General features: G+C 45.0%; 1 protein-coding gene across 2 annotated transcripts in view; it reads right to left on the bottom strand.

The window, feature by feature from the left end:
• Window positions 1–21211, bottom strand: part of LOC117807992 (sodium- and chloride-dependent GABA transporter 2-like) — a 201279-nt gene that overhangs the window by 74958 nt on the left and 105110 nt on the right. For both annotated transcript variants that reach the window (XM_034677364.1, XM_034677367.1), the window contains exon 5: window positions 2698–2739. The gene's annotated coding sequence lies outside the window, so the exon portion shown is untranslated. The remainder of the gene's footprint in view (window positions 1–2697; window positions 2740–21211) is intronic.

Below are 21211 nucleotides of genomic sequence, written 5' to 3' on the forward strand. Positions count from 1 at the left end.
GGAAAAAAACACTCAACCTGGAAAAGCAAACAAGGCAATTAGAAAGAAAATTCCCAGAAAGCTTTGCATCAAAACAAGCCGTAGCCCGGCTCTGACCTGGTCTGTGTGGAGAGTATTTGTGGTTATGCTGGGTTGTTTTTGCCGAATGAAAGGAGAGGCTGACGGGGAATCAGTGACAAACTGCAGGAAGGTCTGAGGAGTTGATTCTGGTTGTATTGTTTACAGTAATCTTAATCATTGGATGAGTAACAGCCAACTTCTTTTAATAGAAGCATGAGAAAGCTGTTAGAGCGAAGGAAATGTAAGAACGCTTCTGAATCGGCCTTTATTAACAGTGTCAATATGGTGTGCAGTAATTCCAAGATAATGTTGATAACTTGGCGTCCTGGGAACCCCTGTTAACGTATCAGAATTTGCACTTTTCAGGAGTTCCAGGGAGTCAAACCGCAGAGTTCAGACATCAAATCTGAAAGTTAAATTTCCTCCTGCGTCTCCGGAGAGTTCACCTGAAACCCTCTCTCTCTACCTCTCAGCCCGTCACAGCTGCAGCTCCTGGACCCGGTCCAGCTCTGCCCTCACACTTGACAAATTGATACTCTGTAGCTGAATCCAAACAAAGGATCTGGATGTAGGGCACAGCTTGTGGTTCCTGTGTGCGTCTGATAAATGAGTCCCCACAGAAACATACCACGAAAGATTTCTGACCACATCAACCGCTTCACCTCGGGGTTTCTGCTTTGGCAGCAGTATTTCTCGACCTGGAGGAACACGTGAGACGGCAATACCACGGATTGAAGCATGCAGCTGATCGAGCGTGACGGGCCGTCATCTGTGGTAATCATAACCTGCTGCAGCGACGGATGGATGGAGAGACAGTGAAGGATATAAAGGATGGAAGAGAAAGAAAAGTATGGGTCATTTTATTCTAATGTTCCCTTTACCAAAAAAACTTTGTGCCAAACTTAGATTTTATAAATCATACCTTCCACCTTCTGAAACTCTGAGCCGACTGATTTACTGACTGACTGCGACCCCGTGAACCGACCAACTGACTGACTAAGCAGCTGCTGCTGCAGGCCGGAGAGGGAGAGAGTCCCTTTTCTTCTCCGCAAACCAGACGAGTCAGAAACAATATGCAAACTCAGACATCAGTGTTTGCATTATGCAGAGACACACACAATCCACATGGGACTCTCCGTGCACTGACACAATCAGTGCAGCACCTTGTGACCTCCGACTGAGATAAAAGCTGTAATTATTGACATTACTGTCAGCAGCAGTACAGTCCTCCATGTCTCCTCTACCAGCTTTCATCACGTCTGTCTGTCTCAGAGACGGAGAGAGGGTGACCTCAAAGCTACCTTTCCTGACCTCTCTGTTGTCCTCCATGCTGTGTCATCATTTCTGTGTTGCTGCTGAAGCTGAGACACAAATGACGCTGCGATTAAAATAGTCCTGAGACAAGATAATGATCCAGAGCTGCAAAACTCGCACATTTTATACAGCTGTAAAAACAGGTGTTCTAACACGGGGACTTAGTGAAGCTGTCTGAGCTTTTGGGACCAGCCTCTAGTGGACGCTTGTTATTTGGACTTCAGCATTAACCTCCTGTAATAAGGTGGGCTTTAAAGAGACAGTACCTGAAGTCTTGCAGATGTAAGACTAATTTATATCATGTCTGGAGTCTTTTCTTTTCACAACAAAAATCAGGAAGTTAAAAAATAGCAAAAAGATCCCCTCTATTTTCTTGTAAAATGCAGGTTCCTTAACTTTAGTATCATATCAGAGTACAGTAAAGTCACGCCTTCTTTAAGTCGACTGGAATAAGAGAGTAAAAGTGTTTTGGGGGATTTTTCAAACATCCAAAGAAAGTAAAACTTTAAAAATCCAGTCTGTGCTGGAAAGCTGGAGCCCTGCGGTGGATGATCCGGGGTCACTGAGTGAAGCCCCCCTCCCTCCCAGCACTTGTTGCTCCAGTCAGGTGTGTTCGCTGACAGATTGACACGCCAGACGGCCCTCTTAGCGAGCAGCTGGAAACACAGACGACTTGCTCTCTAACAAGCCGAGGGCAAAGAAACACAGCTACCCTGCTCTCCTGCGAGCAGACCGACAGAGAGAGAGGAGTGGTGGTGAGAGATGTGAAGGAGATGAGGTATAATGCACGGTGCATTTGGAAAGAAAGGGAAGCAGAGCAGTGACGGATATATGCGTGATGGAATAAAAGGTGAGAGCAGAGAAAGAGAGGAGGAATTTGACAGAACAAAACATGGAGTAAGCCGGGTATTAAGACAAAGAAGAGGTGCTGTGTCAGGTGTGTGGCCTCCCTCTGCAAACATCTGAGAGAGGAGAGAGAGGGAAAGACAGGATCCCAGTCTGTCTGTTCCCCCAGCAGTCTAAGCCTATAGCAGCATAACTACGAGTGCACACAATCAAACCACGCTAAATAACACACTGCACGACAAGATAAGTCAGACACGGCGGTCTGCAGCAAACAAGCGGTTCTGTTTCACTGCAAAAACTCTCATCAGATTCATCTTAATGAGATAAATATCTTATTTTAAGGTGTTAAAAGTAAAATCTAAGGCTGAATATCTGCCGTAAACATGATGAGAAAGTTCCACACACTTTGCTGGTTTGAGTTTGTGCAGAGAAGCAATCATCTTAAACTTTACACACGGTGAAAATCAAACATCCTACCTTTGATGTCTTCATGCAGCAGCTGTCAGTCCGACTCCGCTCCTGCAGAAACAACACAGAGGCGATTAGAGCGAAGATGAGACGTGCTACACGTTTTAAACATGATACATAAAATATATATACAGTATAGATCACATCATGCAAACACTCAAAGTCAAAAGACGACGCAAGATGTAGAAACACCTGTGCATGCATTTGCGGCTTAAAGTCAGAGTTATGTTCTTTAAGAAATACAAACAAAAACACACTTATGATGAAAGATAAGAATAACAGAGAGGTGAGAGAAAGAGAGGGATGAAACTAGTAACCTTACATCATCTCTTTTTTGCACTCTACTGATCTGTGCAGAGCTTTTATCATCATAATGACTCTTTTAAGTCTTATTTCTGCTGCTGCAAGAAGAAAGATGTCATGAGTTGATGTTTAGTTCAGTTTTTCCTTGTGTTTTATGACTAAATTCACATGAGGTGCCACCCTCAGTGACTTGTGACTAGATCAAGGACCAGGCTCACTTTTTGGAGGGTCCGACTCATTTCTAGAGTTTCCTTTTGAATGCAAGCATAGAGTCATCAGAGGAACTGAAACACAGAGTTTACGGTCACTCCTGAGGGATGTGGCAGCTCTGTGAGTCATCAAACCTTCTGAGGAACTCTACCTCAATTCTGAAAATGCAATTTCATACTTGATTTCTTGATTTGAGGTACAGCAGGTTTCTTCTTCTTCAGATTCACCACTGAAGCCTGTTATTTATTACTAAGATCACATTTGTTGTCGTAATCTGAGGCCAATCAACGTGGATGCAACATTTTTCCCTCCTTCTGCTGCACAGCTCTGCCTGAACTCATGAGGAATGTCTCAGTGCTGTCAGCTGTGTTGTAAATAAGTGAAAGTATCAGGTTGTAAATAAGTGAAAGTATCTGGTTGTGAAATGAAACCTCAAAAATGTGTTTGCCCGGGGCAGATCCTGCACCGCCACGTGTTGGTGCGTACCAGGCAGGGATCATAAAGTGAATACCTGTGAGAGTATTTCACTCATTTAGTGTCTTTATCCAGTTTCAGCAGGCTGTGGAGAAAAAACTGATCTCCAGGAATTCAGCGCTGGACGTATTTCTCCAGAGAGAGAAAGCACAGGCTGATTGGTTTTGACGTTTATTGATAGGCGCCTGGGGTGGCAGAGAGGTGACTGCAGGGCTGTATTTCTGTCAGAGAGCGGGAGAAGTGTCAGCCCTCTTCTGAGTGGAGGTCAGGAGGTCGGCTTGTTGCTCAGGCCTCATGAGGAGCTGTCAAGACTCGGTGTCGACGCAGAGATCTCAGGTGTCTTATCAGTTTCCTGTCACATGCAGGATTAGGTTTGTTCTGACAGTCTCCATGTTGGAGATTGAAACCAAGCTCAAGGCCAGGCATGAGGTGATACAACCGTTAAAGCCAACAGATTTTTAATGTCTTCTTAGTTAGCCAGCTAGCTAGCAAATCATTATACTAGGCTACATCAGAGCCTGAAACAAAAGCTAAAGTACCTCAGATCTCCTGTAACAAAGTGGGCCTTAAAGAGACAGTAACAAGGCAGGCCTTGAAGGGACAGTACCTAATTCTCCTGTAACAAAGCGGGCCTTAAAGAGACAGACATTTTGGCTTCACTTTTGCGCAACAAACGAAGATGACGACAAGTTGTCCATCTCTATATACAGTAATGGTGTGTGTGTTTTCAGAATGCATCAAGTTAATACACACTTTCGTACTTTCTCTTCCGTTACAGACGGTTTCTAATCTGTAACACGATGTCAGGGAGGAGACCAGACATCACACCTTACGAAACCTCCCTGCGGTGAAATCAGCAGACTAATTTCACACTGCTTTATTAGCCAAGTAGAGCAATGCCCAGTCTCTGAACTCTGCTCAGTCAGCAGTCGGAGTCCGGGATCAAGCCTCTTGTCTGGAATAATCCGATATTCATTAACATCACCTAATGGGACGGAAAACACCACGAGTGTGCGGCGTGTGGTGAGCCAGGGAGGCCATGTTTATTCTTGAAACTGTAGCGCTCACATTTGAGGATGGTTTCTCTTCTGAGTGCAATGAAAAGAGTAAGAAGGGGAATATAAAAGTCCCACCTGCTCACACACTCACACACACATGCTTCCTCCTGCAACTCTTTGATCCAGAGCCTATGTGCTGCTATGACTTGGCGCATCTGGCAGCGTGCCCCTCCTGCCCTCTGCTGTGTTTTCCCTCCACGAGGAAGGGAGGGAGTGAAACGGGAAGGAAAGAAAGGAGGGTTGTAACTTTGCACCTGCAGCACTCTGGAGGCCAAACTGTGGATCGCAATCAACCTGGAGATGCTTCCCTACACCTCCCAGAATCCTCTGCTTCACTCCTCATGTTGGATATGAAGCATCAAATCTGCGCCCCCTCCCAGAGCTCCCGTTAAAACACTTCAAAAGTGGCCTTGCTTCCCAGGTTCCCTTGCTGCTCTGACATCACTGACCGCCTGTTTTCACAGCTGCCGCTCTCTGTGCCAACCGGGACCACTCCTCACACTGCGGCCCTCTTCCGCCCCAGTGTGTGTGTGTGTGTGTGTGTGTGTGCGGGGGGGGATGTTTATGTCTGAGGGTCATGTCTCGTGGATGTGAAGGTGTATTTGTTGGCACGGCAGCAGATGGACTTCACATTCGGAGGTGTTTTCATAATAAATGTGTTTCACCATCATCTTTGCAACACGCAAACATTGTGAGATTATGTGTGTGTGTGTGTGTGTGTGTGTGTGGGAGGGGGTTGCACTCTGTTGTAAGAAGCAGAAGTCAGTGAGTGGCGTGTGATGCTGCTCCTCCACCCTCCCTGAACCCACATTCAGTCACCTTCCTCTTTCTAGGAGTTATGAAATCACATCATAACCTTCCAACACGGATCAACACCGGCCTTTAAAGAGGAATTTATATTTTAGACTATGAATGACTAACTGGAGCTGCATCAGTTGAAGCTTGAGCCAATGGCAAATGTGCCGCAGCAAAGTACCTCCATTAGCAGAGACTGTTTTTGCCAACAACGTGCTCAGATTGTTTTTTACGTGTCTGTCAACATCAGTGAAAACACTCTGCTGAAAAAAAGCTTCTTAAAAGGACAGTTTGTGTTTTTTAAATAGAGGGGTTGTGTAAGGTACCCGTCAATCAAAACCTCTAACTTAGGTTTTAGCGTACACCCTGTTTAGACCTTTGTTTTTGGATGCCACACATACCTGGTCCTCCTCCTGCAGCGCTCTCATTAAAGAGTTTCAGGACTCAAGAATGATTCTTGACTGATTCTGACTCTTAATTCATATCCTTATTTGACTCCCTCTCTTTTCTCTCCCCTTCCAAAGTTGTTCCTCAAAGTCATCACATGTAAGAGGACAGCTTGAGGATCTAATCACTTAAGTTTCTGACTTTCAGAATAAGACAAAGTGGTGGAAATGTCTTCTAAATAACACAACATGCTGTGCAGCATCATGACAGCCTCCCTCCTCCTCCTTCCCTCCTCCCCTGCTGCGTGATGTCAGCTGGCATGGCGGGGGATTCCCACTCTGTCACTGCTCTCCAAAGAAAAGGAAGGATGGAGAGACAGTGTGGTCACCCTCGTCAGATAACAGAGCCGTCTGTCACATGAGAGAGACGTTGGCATGACTGGACTGAGGAATGGTTGTCACTTTGACTTCTTACATCACGACACAGGAGCGAGGTTAACGCTGCAGGGCTACGACATCGTGATGAGCTGTGTGAGGAGGACTGTGGGACGGGGGTCTCATGCTGGAGGCCCAAGGCGTGAGCTCAGAGGAGAGCTGTCTCCTGGCAGTCATCACACACACAATGATAGCTTTCAGGACTCTTTGGGGCATTGTAAACCAGAACTAAATGGGGTTTTATGAGGCCTTCTTTATGGGCTCTAAAGACCGAGATGATGCACGGGTTAATAATATCTGATGTGGTGTGAGCTTAAGTATGCAACATCCTTCTTTCTGTCGCTCTTATTCGTCAGTCTTCTTCACTCTTCATAGAGACTCGCCACAAGATAAGAGCGCCCTCTACAGAGAACTCCTAAACAGCCTGGGTTAACCTCGTATGAGTTCTACTGATGAGCCGTGTGAACGAACAATTAGTGCAGCGCACCTCGAGGGGGAACTCTGCTGTTGTTGCTCGCTCCCGTCCTCCACATGAGTCTAATTTCAGGCCGAGAGGTGTGATACTTGAGGTAAGAAAAACCTCAAGTGTCAAATGAGAGTAATTGGACACCACAAATAGGCTCATGAATCCAGCTTCTGTGTTGCACACTGAGGTTTTGCTGCTGCTGTTGTGTGCACTGGCACGCAAAGCAATGGAAAATGCAAAGAGCAGCGTGTGCAGAATGGAAGTCTGTCAGTGGGCCAGTGAGGCAACGGTGACAGGAAACGGACGGTCAGAGCAGAGATTAAGAGTCTCTTTCTCTTCTGTTTGCACGACCCTAAAGAGAGATTAAAGGATCTCTCTGTTTGCGCCCCTGACTCAAGGTCTTCACCTCCTCCTTTTCTCTGCTCCTCCTTCCACAATGAGGACAAGATAAATGTTTTGTTGCACTCATTGATCCCTGTCCTTAATAAGAGCAGTGTGACTCACAGAATTAAATCAATCAATAAATAAAAAAGTTAACAGCAAAATAAAATAAAAAATAAGTACATAAATATTTGAAAATAAGTTCTTTTTGGGAAGCTTGTCTCATGCTAACTCACCAGCTTGTTATAACTCATGCGCTCCAGTCTCTTTGATGTGTGCATAACTCACTTTTAGATGTTCTCAAGTGACAAACAATGAAATTAGTTTATGATCGTTGCATCACGCTTCAAACTGCAGCTGTAGCGAGGACTCTAATCCTTTGATTGACACGGATTAGTCTGTTTGCATTGTGCAGAGTGAGTGCAGCTTTCTCCAAATGAGAACTAATGTCCGTAAGAAGAAACATCAGAAACTGGGCTGGACGGGAGATCTGCTGCCAAGACGTCCTTGTGCAACTCACACAGCAGGTCACACCAGGACAGAAACACACACATGCATTGTGTGCTAATTTGTTATGCAGGCTAATTGTTACTGCAGGAACTTTTTCTACCCGCAGAGAGGGAGAGGACGGAGGAGTTCATGAGTTATGGAAACTTTTGAAGGTTTTAGTCGAGCTTTATCAACAGGAGAGAAACTTAAGGCGACTGAAGCTCGGTGAAATGCAGCAGGGAGGTTTTTGGTGAACCATCCAGCTCCTGAAAAGTCAAGTTCAGAGCTAAAGCAGACGTCTCAGGAGATAAGAGAGGAAGAGGCACCGCTTGGAGAACAGAAGCCTTTTTGGTGTTGGAGGAAGGAAGGAAGGAAGGAAGGTCACTGAGTTAGGAGAGGAGGCTGAGAAAAAGCAGACAGAAGAGGAGAGGCGAGGCAGAGGAGTGAGGTGCAACAGGGTCAGTTTCTGCAAAGATAGACTTGATGAAACGTCTGAATCAAATGCAGCATCCTCTCATTCATGACGGCCTGACAGCTGCGTCTGATTACATCTGGCTGGATCTGCAGCGCTGACTCACATCAGGCTTGTTTGATATCCGCAGCGCTCTTAGAGGAGCAAGGAGTGTAAATTACACAGCTGTGTGAGGCCAAAACACTCAGAACATCCAGGAAGAAGATTTAGATGTTCACCTCGTAATGTTCGCAACGTCACACACAAACACACATCATTATAAAGTTCATCTGAGTTCAAATCAAATAAAACAATCTGCTCTGAGTATAATGAGACAAACAGTGTATAGAGAACTGACGCACATGTGGCTGATCATAATCATAAATAATACAAAACAAAATAACAATGAAATAATAAATAAATTGTGAAAACTTAAAGTTAAATTGCATTTATCAATAAATAATACAAAATTAAAACTAATTGTGAAAAAGTAAAGTAAGTAAATACTAATCGTGTATCACTGAATCAGGATGATCAACTCAGGCGATCAGCTGTGAAAACCAGCCCTGGTTTTTATGCAACTGTCCCTCATCCTCCTGTAATCTCCTCTCTACCTCTCTTCTAACTTTCTTATAATAAATAAAATCTGTAGGTTTAAGTTTCTGTTTCTGTGGACTCTGCTGAATCTAAAAGGTCAGATGGATCAAAAATAAGCCTCTCCTTGTCTTTTGTGGTCTTTAAGTATGCATGCAAACACCATCATGATGACCTTACAGAGCTCTTTTTACCACTTTCACCCGCAAGGTGAGAGCTCCACCTGCAGCACAGCCACCACACACAGACCAGCAGCCTCTCTCAGCATGTCTTTGCTCGGGCTGCCTCCTGCAGGACGCTGGAGGAACTGCTGAGCCCTGCTGCAGCTGCACTGAAGCAGACACCAGGAGGCAGAAAGGAGCTCGCTGGCTGAAAGTAGGGCAGCCAATATTCAGATTTTTGTCTGGAGGCCTCGCTTTAGTTTGCCTTCACCTCTCACTCTGATGTGTTTCTCTCCTTTGAGTTTGAGCATAAGACAGAGGGAATATCTGCCACTCTTTTATTGTGAAACACTCTCATAGATTTGATGATAAGACGGTCGCATGTCAAATATGTGTACATCGTCTCCCAGAGTCGGCTGCAACCTCGAGGCCTTCTCCCTCCATATCCTCAGGAATGTCTAGCACATCCAGCTAACGTAATAGAGATGCTGTCGTCTCCTCAGACTCTCCTGGATGTACACATGCATCCCTTAGATTGACGCAGGAGTGAAGGAAATGCTTCTCCGTCTTTTGATTTGGTATTCTGGCGAGCAGATGCAGCCTTCTCCCTCTCGCAGGGCATATTCCCACACGTGACACACACACACACACACACACACACATATGAAGATGGCAGGTGGATGTTTGGTTGGAGTTTGGGTGGGTGATGACAAAAGCAGGACGGATCGGAAAACCGCACCCGGCAGGGATCGGGGGAGGAAGGCCGGGGCAGCTGAGAGGCCGCAAATGGGAGAAACAGGTGAGTTTGTGTGTGTGTGTGTGAGTGTGTGTGTGTGTGTGTGTTCTTCAAGCTAACGGAGAAATGCTAATAAAAAGAGGGAAGGGAAGCTAACAGGGGTAGTATGAAGGGTCAGAAGGAAGTCACGTTTTTATATCCTCACCTCTCTGTCACCTGTTCAGCGCCGCTTTAATCTCCTGCTTACAAAACAAAGATGATACGTGGAGCGCAGGCGCAGCGTACGCACGAAAACACTCCACGAATACGCTGAATGTAAATGCACGCAGCAGCTCCGAGGCCATCAAAGCCCTCATTGTTCCCCCCGTCCTTATCACTTTCCTCTCTTCCTGCTCTCTCTTACCTGTGCTTATCTCCTCGCTCTTTCATCTGGGGGAGCGAGGGACACAAAGAGAGCGGAGGAGAGGAGAAACGGAGAGTCTTATCGGAGATGATGCACACACAAACAGGGGGGGATTGTTCTGGGTTTTTTTTTTCTCCTGTGATCACGGGTAAACGTGTGGCCCCTCTCCTCCTTTCATCTCCTCCCCTCTTCCTCCCTCCTCTTCCTCATCAGCAGGAGAAATATGCACGACTTAAGGAGACGCCGGTTCTGCGTACGTTTACGGCTCAGATGGCTCCAGAGGGAATCAAAGGCATTACCTTGACTGTGTCGGAAAATCAAGCAGGGCCTGGTCCGTCTGCTTAAAGGGACAGTGCTTGATTTTCTGAAGTGGGCCTCAGAAACTAATGCATGACCTCACTGAGATCACGTGCACGCATCATATTTTTTGGGGCATATTTTGCCTTTATTGGAGAGGACAGGAAATGTGGGAAGTGGAGGGTGGGGGATGACATGCATAGGCTGGAATTGAACCTGTGACCCCTATGCAAGCCTCTGTATATGGGGTGCACACTTAGACCACTAGGCCAACGGTGCCCCATGCATCAGCTTCTCTAACGTCTCACTTCTCTTGCACAAACGTCCTCTGCGACATGATCAGCCGATATCAAAAACAGCTCAACCTCTGTGCCGACTCGTCGTCCGCCTCACTGTTTTGACATTCACTTTACTTCCGTTGCCATGAAGACAGCAGCATCCCCCCTCTTCCCCGCATTCCCAGCGTCCGGCGTGATGGACGGGGGAGTGGCAGCGCGGCACGGGAGGAATGTGTGAAGCCTCGTAGCGCCGAGATGTCCGACAGCAGTCCACCCTGTCCCTCTTCCCGGCAGCTCCTGACCTCTTGCACCGCGACGCCGTGACCTTTGGACTCCTCTCTGACAGGACATGCTTTCATCAGCAGCTCCAGGTAGAAGGGGCGGGGCTTCAGGATTCATCAGTTCTGATGTGCAGGATGTGTTTCTGCATCTTATCAAACTCTGACCCGTCCACGGCCGCCCAGACGTTTTGGAAACCTCGCTCAGACTCTGCATAACTTTTCTCGATCTTGCAGAATGTGTGTCAAACTGCAGCGCTCCAGATATCTGATCCTCTCTCCTCATTCTGTCATCTCGTCTCTCCTCTCTCTGACTGACGGGAGGAATGTGGCAGGAGTCTTCTGCTGACTGTTTTGATATGCTTGGCCGTGGCCCTGCCGCTTTAACGAGGCACTTTGAACGTATGTGTGATTGTACGCTCTCTGTTACCATGGAGGCCGCTAAATGTTTGTGCTTCTGGGTGAGAGAAGTGTCCGCGTGCAATGATGTAATCAAGATGTTTGACCTTTAACCCCTGACCTAGGAGAAGTGGAACCTGTGTTTTGGCGACTGGGACACATGGTGCTTAGCGGTAAAGCGAGGAAGTCCTGTTTGACCTTTGACCTCTCAAAGACGACAGAGCACGGCTGTGATGTCATCGCACCAGGTGAGGCTCTGTGTAATGTCAGAGTTATTCAGCAGGCGGTGATTAGCGCGTTTATGCGTATGTGTGTGTTTTTCCTGCTTTAAGGAGCGTAATTGGTCGTCGGGATTAAAGGAACAGAGCGGCGCACTATCTGAGGTCAAAGAGTCAATCCTGGATTGACTCCATTTGAAAGTTCACGGCGGTGAGTGATGTGCTTCTGCATGTTGACCAGATAAAGATAAGCTCCAACTCTGACATCCCGTTTGATGCTGCTGCACACAAACACTCTGTCTCAGGATTAGACTGCTGACACACAAACAGATTTGAAGATTTATTCTGAGCATCTCTCTTCATATAGATGATCTTTGATGCTTTAATCAAACACTGATCATCAAATCTGTATCAATGCATCAATATCAAGGCTGCAGTAATGTCTAGGAACCCAGTGGGGATCAACTCATGACATTTTAGCCTCTAAGAGTGATGCTGATCTTGAGTCTGTAAATCATACTGCTTCATTACATCCATGTATCTGTTCTTTGAGTCTCAGTTTCACTGTTAACAGTAAGCACCACAGAGGCTTTACTTGCAGTTCATGCTTCATAAGTTTGGTCATGTTTGTTCAGAATAAAAATATCATTTTTGTCAGCTCTGTCATTAGGAGGAGGAAACGACTTTTAAAATCTTTGTTAAAGGTCGAATGGAGGTCACATCAGTCGTTACGGATGCATTCCAGGAAGTCAGGAAATCTAAACGCTGACTGTTTATCTCACATTGATCGTCAGGTGTAGATATCTGTTTAAAGGGATGAGTCAGGGTCTTAGAGGGCTCGTGTAGTTCTGTTCCCCTCCTTTTAAAGTACCTGGTGACACAATGTAATCAATGCATGCAAAGGTTTGCTTCGTGGATGTGATATGCACTGAATAAATATGACTTGTTTTGATAATGGTGTGCCGTGGTGCAGGAGTAAGAACATGTGTGCACGTTTGTATGCACAGTACACAGTGTGTTTGAAACTAGATGCATCTTTATTTCTCTTTAAGAATGAAAATGTTGGGGTTTAAGCGTGCGCCCATTGTGGCAGTGGCAGGCTCGACTTGGGGCCTTGACCATTTGCTGCATGTCTTCCCCAGCTCTCTACTCCCCATGTTTCCTCTGTCTCTCTCTTCAGCTGTCCAACTGAATAAAGGAGCTGGTGAAATGTGGCTGCATGATGCATCCTGTCTCATCACGGCCTACTAAGGTCATCCATCAGATAAGTTTCAAATCTTTTGGTGCCTTGCCGTCATTCAAACGTCTCTTTCCAGCCTGCAGATCCCATCACGAGGATGAAAACAGCAGTGAATCTATCCCTGTGATCAAATATGTCATAGATGTTTATGAGTATGGATTCACAACTGCTCCACTTGGATGAATCTACCTGTGCAGCTGTTTGCACTAAACATACAGAGCCTATGCTCCAGGTCCTCCTCTTCCCAGAAATGGCTGTGTATTGAGCAGTGGTGAAGTCGTCTGTTCACACACTCAGAAAACAGCAACACACACACACACACACAGAAGAAAGAGGCAGATGGAGAAGCAGCTTCTTGTATTCTTTTTGAGCCGTGTTGACGATTCTCATGACAAAGTGCTAAAGTTGGCGCAGCTCGAACGGCCGCTGTCCAAGGTAAATGTCTCTCTGCCAACCGAGCTGGTGCCGTGTTTATTTTCAAAGAGGCTCCTCGATATGACCGGAGGGGTCTTGTGGGATTCGAGACGTGCATATTTGTGTCAGCACAGTTTGCACGTGCGCTCGTATCAGTCCACATGTCCGGGCGTGTTTATGTGGACTTGCATTCATGCAGTATGTGGGAATATAATGTGATGAATGAGTCCATGGTAACTGTCCATATTTAACAAGGGGTTCCACTTGAAATGGTCCTGTAACAGCAGGGCCTCCGGATCCTCGTTGACCCCTTTCCCTCAGCGTTACCTGGAGACCGAGCTACTGTTTGTCTAACACTGCGGCTCCTCTCCCATCAGTCCTCTCTGATCCCTCCTGAAAAGTGATAGGTAAGAGTCTTTCTAAGTTTATAGTACCTGTGTGCAACCTTACATAACCAAGCACAGGCTTTTTGGTCGTGACTGATGTGAGAGATTAGATAAGAAAGAATATCGTATTTTATTGATCATAACCGCGGCTGAGGAGAAAGGCACATGTTACCTGAGGACTGGGAACACTCAAAGCAGGTAAGGACTGCATAAAGCGAATATTACATCTATTAAAAAGTTGCATAATTTTCAAACCAGTCAACTGAGCCACACCGAAAGACTGACACTGGTGCAGACATGCAAAAATACACCAATAGTGCCACGATGAAGCCTTATGATTGCAGCGAAGACAGGTGCACTACATGATACACTTTGCATCTCATGCAGTGCATTAAAGCAACTGTAAGTAATTTTTGGCTGTCATGAAACAGACTGATATTTTAAACATCAGCATAATTGCTACAACCTACATCATGCAGAGCTTTGAAGTTGAAAGTTATAATACAACTATTCAGTTAAAACTTCTATCAGCACAAAATGAAGCCAAAGTGCTTTACGTAACACTTTAACAGTGGAGCAGGACACTAGGTTAACAATAATAAAAATATTCAAGTCAGCCTGAAAATCTTTGGTTATGAAACCAGTAAAAAAAAAAAAAAAAGAATTTGATGTTTTTGGATCTCTGTAAAGATAAGAAGGAATGTTTTGTAATATTGAAAGATGTGGGTTAACAAGTAGCTGCGTCCTGGATGTACCGTCTGTATCTAAACTGTTTCCCATGATTCCCCCTGTGAGCTGGCTGGTACACCTGGCTGCATGCTGAGTGTGTCTGGCCAGCCTGCACGTAACCCAGGCCACTTTACTATCTAAACTAAAGACATGCCCACCTGGACCGCGATGGCTATTTTTATTTTCCTGAGACACACACAGACTTCAAACAGACTCAACTCAGCCGCCAAGCATTCCACACCAACAAGCGAGGACTTTGAACGCGGCGCCACAAGTGCTGGGAAGTCTATATGGACATCATCACGATCCTCTGTGCCACCACTGACCACGTCTGAAGCCGACCCTGACGACCTGCTGTCAAATACCCCTCGGTAAATCAAAGAGGTGTATCTGGATTGAACAGGTGATGGAGCGAGAGGCACAAAATGTGTTGTTGATGTGAAAATGAAGGGAGAGTCAGCATCCTGGGAGGGTTGTTTGGGACAGGATGATGTCAGAGGTTACAGTCAAAACAGACATTTAAAGGAATGGATAGAGTTGACATAGTTGGCGGGAAACCGGTAGTTCGGATCAATAAAGTGACGCCACCTATTGGTCAGTGGACGCCAGGTTGGGTTTTTGGAATGAAACGGTCTTGGTAGATTTTTGTAAAGTCTTTCCAAATGTTTGCAGATCATGTGGTCTAATCACAGACTTCTCAAACTAAATTTGAAACAAATATGCAAATGAGGAATGAGGAAAACTCTTGCGAACGTCACTGAAGACTGAAGACGCAGTATCTTGATATATGACTCATTAATGCCCCTTATCTATAATGACATCCAAATCTGTCTTACATTTCCTTTAGGTCTCCTCCATCGTTGGCTGCAGTGCGATGTATAATTTATTTGGTTTGGCTCTAAGCCTCGCAGCTCTTGCAATGATTACACCATGTGGGTGTTTACATGCGTGCCCAGGCTCTGAGTTCTCTTAAGAACACTAATCAGGGGATCTGCAGTCAATCATATAGAACGCAAACATTTCCTGTTGTGCAGTGACGCGAGGCTGGAGGAGAAATGTTAGAGCCGTGAAGCTAAGGTGAAGAAGCTGAGGTCAGACTTGATTCAGACTCTCTCAAACACGGCCTCAGCAGATGTGTGTCCAACATGAGTCTGGTCCTGCTGGAGGTTTCTGCCTGTTAAAGGAAGTTTGTCCTTGCCACTGTAACTTACTAAATGCTGCAAAGTGCTCTGCTCATGGTGGATTAAGATGAGATCAGACTGAGTCCTGTCTGTAAGAGGGGACCGGATGTTATCCTGTCTTGATGTTGGGTCTTTGTTAATAATAGAACATAGAGTACGGTGTAGACCTGCTCTGTTTGGACAGAGTCTGAGGATAACGTTTGTTGTGATTTGGCGCTCTATGAATAAAGATTATATAGACTATATAAGGGATACATTTGTCCAGGAACAAGTCGAAAATTGGCGTATTCCAGTTCCTTTGAGAACCCAGCGATTTGAAATTCTCTGGCTGGATCTCTAAATGTTCTTCCTTTTACTGATTCAATACATTATTTTATTTTACGTTAGCATGCACGCTGCACAGACCCATCTATTAGACATTTTGATACCGGTTCTGTAGCGCCACGTTCCCAACAGTGACCCCATGACGCAGCATATCAGTGTTATATCACAGTTTAAAAGCTAGGACAAACTGTCTCATATTCTTTATTAGATTACAAGCTTTCTGCAAAATACACTTAATCAGAATCACATTCAGGATTCACTTCAATCAGATGGTGTTGAGACTTTCTAACCACTAACACACTTGTCACATCCGCACATGTACGCACACATGGTATCAGACACTGGCGTACAGTGTAACCCAACCTGTACTTATTTATGATTCTGCTACAGTGTAAATCACTGCCATGTTTCCTGGGACAGCCAGTTCTGTTCCAGGACAGAGCATGATCTAAAGGAAATGTATAGACGCAGCTAATCTTTGTCTTTAGATGGAAGTCCAGTTTGTGAGAATTACGACACGTTTCCCTTAGATAATCCTGCATCTGGATTAAATCTTCACGCCAGATTAGGCACACTACAGTGTAAATAAACAAGCAGGGTTCAACGTGGGGAAAATCAACAATGTCACAGAGCTTCACTTGCATTTCCATGACAACAGGACAGCATCAGAGTCGATTATAAAGGGTTAACAGACTTACAGTGCCATCACTGTGACAAACACTGTCTGGTATAAACATATTATATAACTAATAACCGGGCCAAGAAGCACAAGTCCGCACGTGTGGAGTCACATCTTCAACGATGACAATGAAGTGTCTGTCGGTTGTGACAAAACTCTCCAAGAAAAAACGTGCGATCACTCATCGGCTACCAGGACTCTGACACGCACTGTAAGGAGTTAAGCGGTTATGAAACAGACCTAATTTAATACTGATGTCGCTATAAGACAACAAACGAGTGAGACCGCATGAAAGAGAATGATTATGACTTTCATTGTTACAGTTTGGAGCTTTATGTAACAGTTTAGAGACAACAGGACGAGGTTTTGGGAACTGAGTGTCAGCAAAATATTCCACTACGTCCACAGAGGCTGCCAAAATCAACACAAAGTTAAAGTGTTATGTGTCCCTAACTGTTACATCATTTTAACCAAAGTTGCTCTGACATTTTAAAGCATTGTGGGGTTCACCCACTGCAACACAACACTAAACTTTTAATACCCAGCCATGTTAAATACTTGATTCCGATTGGTCAAAACCCTACGACATTGTAACTTCAACGGCAAAAGTCATGCGATGGTCAAGCTGATCACACACATCAAATTAAATCAATCCACATAAATGAGTGCTGTCACTTTCCCCCTCTGACTGTTGACACTGTGGTAACACTGTTAGAATGGAACACATCAAAGCAGAATAGAATGGAATGGAACACATCAAAGCAGAAAGAATGGAATGGAACACATCAAAGCAGAATAGAATGGAATGGAACACATCAAAACAGAATAGAATGGAATGGAACACATCAAAGCAGAATAGAATGGAATGGAACACATCAAAGCAGAATAGAATGGAATGGAACACATCAAAGCAGAATAGAATGGAATGGAACACATCAAAGCAGAATAGAATGGAATGGAACACATCAAAGCAGAATAGAATGGAATGGAACACATCAAAACAGAATAGAATGGAATGGAACACATCAAAGCAGAATAGAATGGAATGGAACACATCAAAACAGAATAGAATGGAATGGAACACATCAAAGCAGAATAGAATGGAATGGAACACATCAAAGCAGAATAGAATGGAATGGAACACATCAAAGCAGAATAGAATGGAATGGAACACATCAAAGAGGAATTATTCTGATTGATCAAAGACCAGTAATGACATAATAGAATTCTCAACAACCAAAGCGACACAAGGGACAACCTAATGAAAAACCTCATATCGAATCTGTCCACGGAAAGGAGTCTGGCCTTTCCCCTCTGCCTGTTGACACTGTGACAAAGTGACTACTGTTTTTATAGATATTCTATGTACTGTATTTAAAATGAAAATATGACATAGAATGGCTCAATGTTTACATGTACTCCTACAAGGGACACCAGCTCCTGACTCTTGTTTGAAATTTGTGCTTCTTGGTAAGAATTAAAGAGCGATTCATGCCCCTGTGCACAAGTCTGAATATGATTTTGTAAAGAACGGTGTTGAGGCGGGTTTGGCTGAACACACAAGTGAGCTTCTTTTCTGAAAACAGCCTCCTGCTGATTCTGATAAAGAACAAAACAAACAGCTCAAACCAAAACAATAATCTGACAACAGTAACTTCCAGTAACCTGAATCATAATCATTGATAATATGAGACAGAGAGGAGGACAGAACAGAGGGAGAGTGAGAGTCCTTGATCCTCTCCACTGTTGGATCACAGGGACTCCTTTCCACTCCATTTCGGATTCAGATTTAACCCCGATAACTGTTCTTCTTTAACGCACCATTGCCATTTAGCATCACTGGGCTCCTCTTTAAACACTAACAGCAGGGAGACAGAGTGTGTTGTTGCTTCTGAGACGAGGCCTGGCTGGCACACAGGCCTGCGGTTTAGTGTTTTACTGTGTGTTTGTGCTTTTAGTGCATTGTTTGACAGTTCACTGGCACAATTTGTGCAGAGCTGAACATCACTTTATGTTCCCGCCTTTGTGTTACTCATATTTTCTCCTGCAAAGTGTCCTCCTGTGGCTGCTTTCCTGTCATCTATTTTAATATCTCCGAATGGAAGGCATCAAAACGATTCCTCCGAGGCCCCTCAGACTTGCACAATCCACAAACAACAAAATAACAACACAGAGATGATGCCTGCGACCACGTCTCCCTGCCTCAAAAACAGGAAGCCTCTTGTTTTAATTAGCGTCAATAGCTGAGGGGAAGAAAACACCATTATAACTCAATCTGCCTTTTCCCAGCAGTTAGCCGTGAAGCGTTAAATGACGGGCTGCAGCCCCTTGGGTCAACGTCATCAAATTACTCCTCTGACGTCACTAAATGTCCTCACTGCGGTGTAATGGCTTACATACGTGTGAGGTGGTGAATCAGACGAGCACTGCGGCTGACCTCCTGTAAACTGACCCCCATCGAGTCGCACATCTTGTCTCCCCCGTCTGGACTCGACATGTGGTTGTGCTCATGTGGATCTGACGTGTTATGACTCAGACGGGTTCAGGATTTCAGGCGTGTTTCAGGACATTCAACGTTCAAACAACACATGCACCCACGTCTTCTTCTACGTCTGCCTGCCCTCATCTTTACACCACCTTGCCTCCTTCTCTTCCTTCCTTTATAAGCGTACTTTCCTCACTCTGTTGTCTGCCTTTCTTTTATTTTCTGCTTAATTTGAGTACAATATCTCATATTCCCATGGCAGCCATCACAAGGGAACCCCTTCTTCTTCTAATGTTGGGTGGCAACTAGCGTTTAAGGCACATTAGCACCCCCATCACTTTCAAGTGGTTGGAAGGTGGGAAAATTATATCACGATAATTATCATTATCGAATTATCGCCCAGCCCTAACTGTGCAGCGAAATGATCCAGCTGAATTTGCACCCTTGTTACAAATGATCACAGCTCCCCAGGTGATGCTAATCCCATGTGAAGCAGATTTAAGATTTCCCCGGATGATGAAGGTAAGATCACCGGTGTTATGGTGTAACAGGTGATCCTCAGTTGTGGTTGTTTTGGTATCAGGACAAAAGTCTTCCTGAGTTTGACGTCACAAAAAGATGGCTGCCATGGGAATGTGGTCTCTTACAGATTATAACAATCACATTATCACTCCCGTCCATAGTCTGTCCAACAATGTGTGCACAAACGTCAGAGAGGAGTCAAGACGATCTGTGTGTGTGAGGGAAATGTTGCAAAGCTCCACACGTCCTGTTTGTGCCGCATTTCATTTATTGATGAGGAGAAGGAATCAGCGTTCCCGGCCTGCCAAATAAAAAGCGGCACCTCTCCAGACTGTAGTGTGCTCCTCATAAACGTCAGCTGATTCATCACCCCCTGCTCTCCCTCTTTCTCAGTATGCGTCTGTCCCAGAACACAAACATGTTTTCATTCTCAGGGAACATCTCTCTATCTGCACGCCCTAAAAAGGACGGGTTCACCTCGCGCTGCACCCAGAATGCACTGCCTTTTTTCAGCGTCTGAATCATTACTGCACATCTTATGCCTCTGAATCAGAATCTTTGAGGGTTATTTATCAAAGATTTACGCATTGGAGTCGTAAAAGAGAAGGAGAGCTGATGTAAAGCTGCAGCTCGTCTTCATGCATCAGCATAACACATTCTAAGCAGCCGTCGAGGTGCAGATTTAAAGCTCCCATAGTATTCATATTTCATGAATCCGCCTTGAAACAGACGTCGCCTGGGATAAGAATAATGCATTTCATTGAGTCTCTTAAGTGCAGCTGAGGCTGTAATTCTTGGACACGTTTCTGCGTGGGTAAGTGGTCGAACAGGCCCAAATCTGGAGCCCAAACACACACCTTCACCTTCAACCACCTACTAATATTTAATGACGCAGATCAGCTCGGTGGAGACGCTCCAGGAGACGGGAGAACTCAGACAATATGAGTCTAGGTGTTTAGCCTTAATTGGACATAAGTGAAAGTCCATGTAAAAATGAAGGAATGTACAGAATGTGCCGTTCAGTTCAAACGCAGAGCCAGTCTGGCAAATCCAGGAATGTAAAACACTGTAAAAACGTTAACAACCACAAGGAAGGTCATCGGGAACGCCACTTACGGAGATTTACGAGCGTTAAAGTTGAATCTGATCACGTTCTGAACAAGCAAATTATTACTTCTCTGGCATTGGTTTTAATTTCGCCTCGGAGCTTTTGCAAAGCCAACTGGCTAACAGATGACTTACAGTATTACACATGCTCTTAGAAGAGGAGATGTATTCATGATGGGAAGTTTTAAAAGACTGCACTCAACTCATTAACAACATACTGAGAACAGATGAGCTGAAACATAAATTATAACAAAGTACGAACGTTTAAACCAGAGGAAAATCACGGCTAAAGCTACAACGTGCCTTAAATTTAGCTAAATGTCAAAACAGTGCAGGCTGCATGCCCTGTGATTGGTCCGCAGCATTGGTAGCATCATACTTCACACTGCCAACTAGTGCTGAGGAGGAGCATTGCACCCAAATGTGCACGTATGCTGACGACAGACTATTAAGCTTTGTAACATGCTGCATGGAGAGCAACGAGAAACGATACCAGCAAGGTCGCAGATCACAGGCTGCAGAGGAAGGACCCAAATGCAGATAGGATGCACCTATTCATTGTGCCTAAAGTAGCATTCAGGCTTCTTTGCTCTGAAAGCAAGGCCCTTTCAGAACAAAGCAAGGCCTGCATGCTACATAAAGCA

Source organism: Notolabrus celidotus, chromosome 24 (assembly GCF_009762535.1).
Source record: "Notolabrus celidotus isolate fNotCel1 chromosome 24, fNotCel1.pri, whole genome shotgun sequence".
NCBI lineage: Eukaryota > Metazoa > Chordata > Actinopteri > Labriformes > Labridae > Notolabrus > Notolabrus celidotus.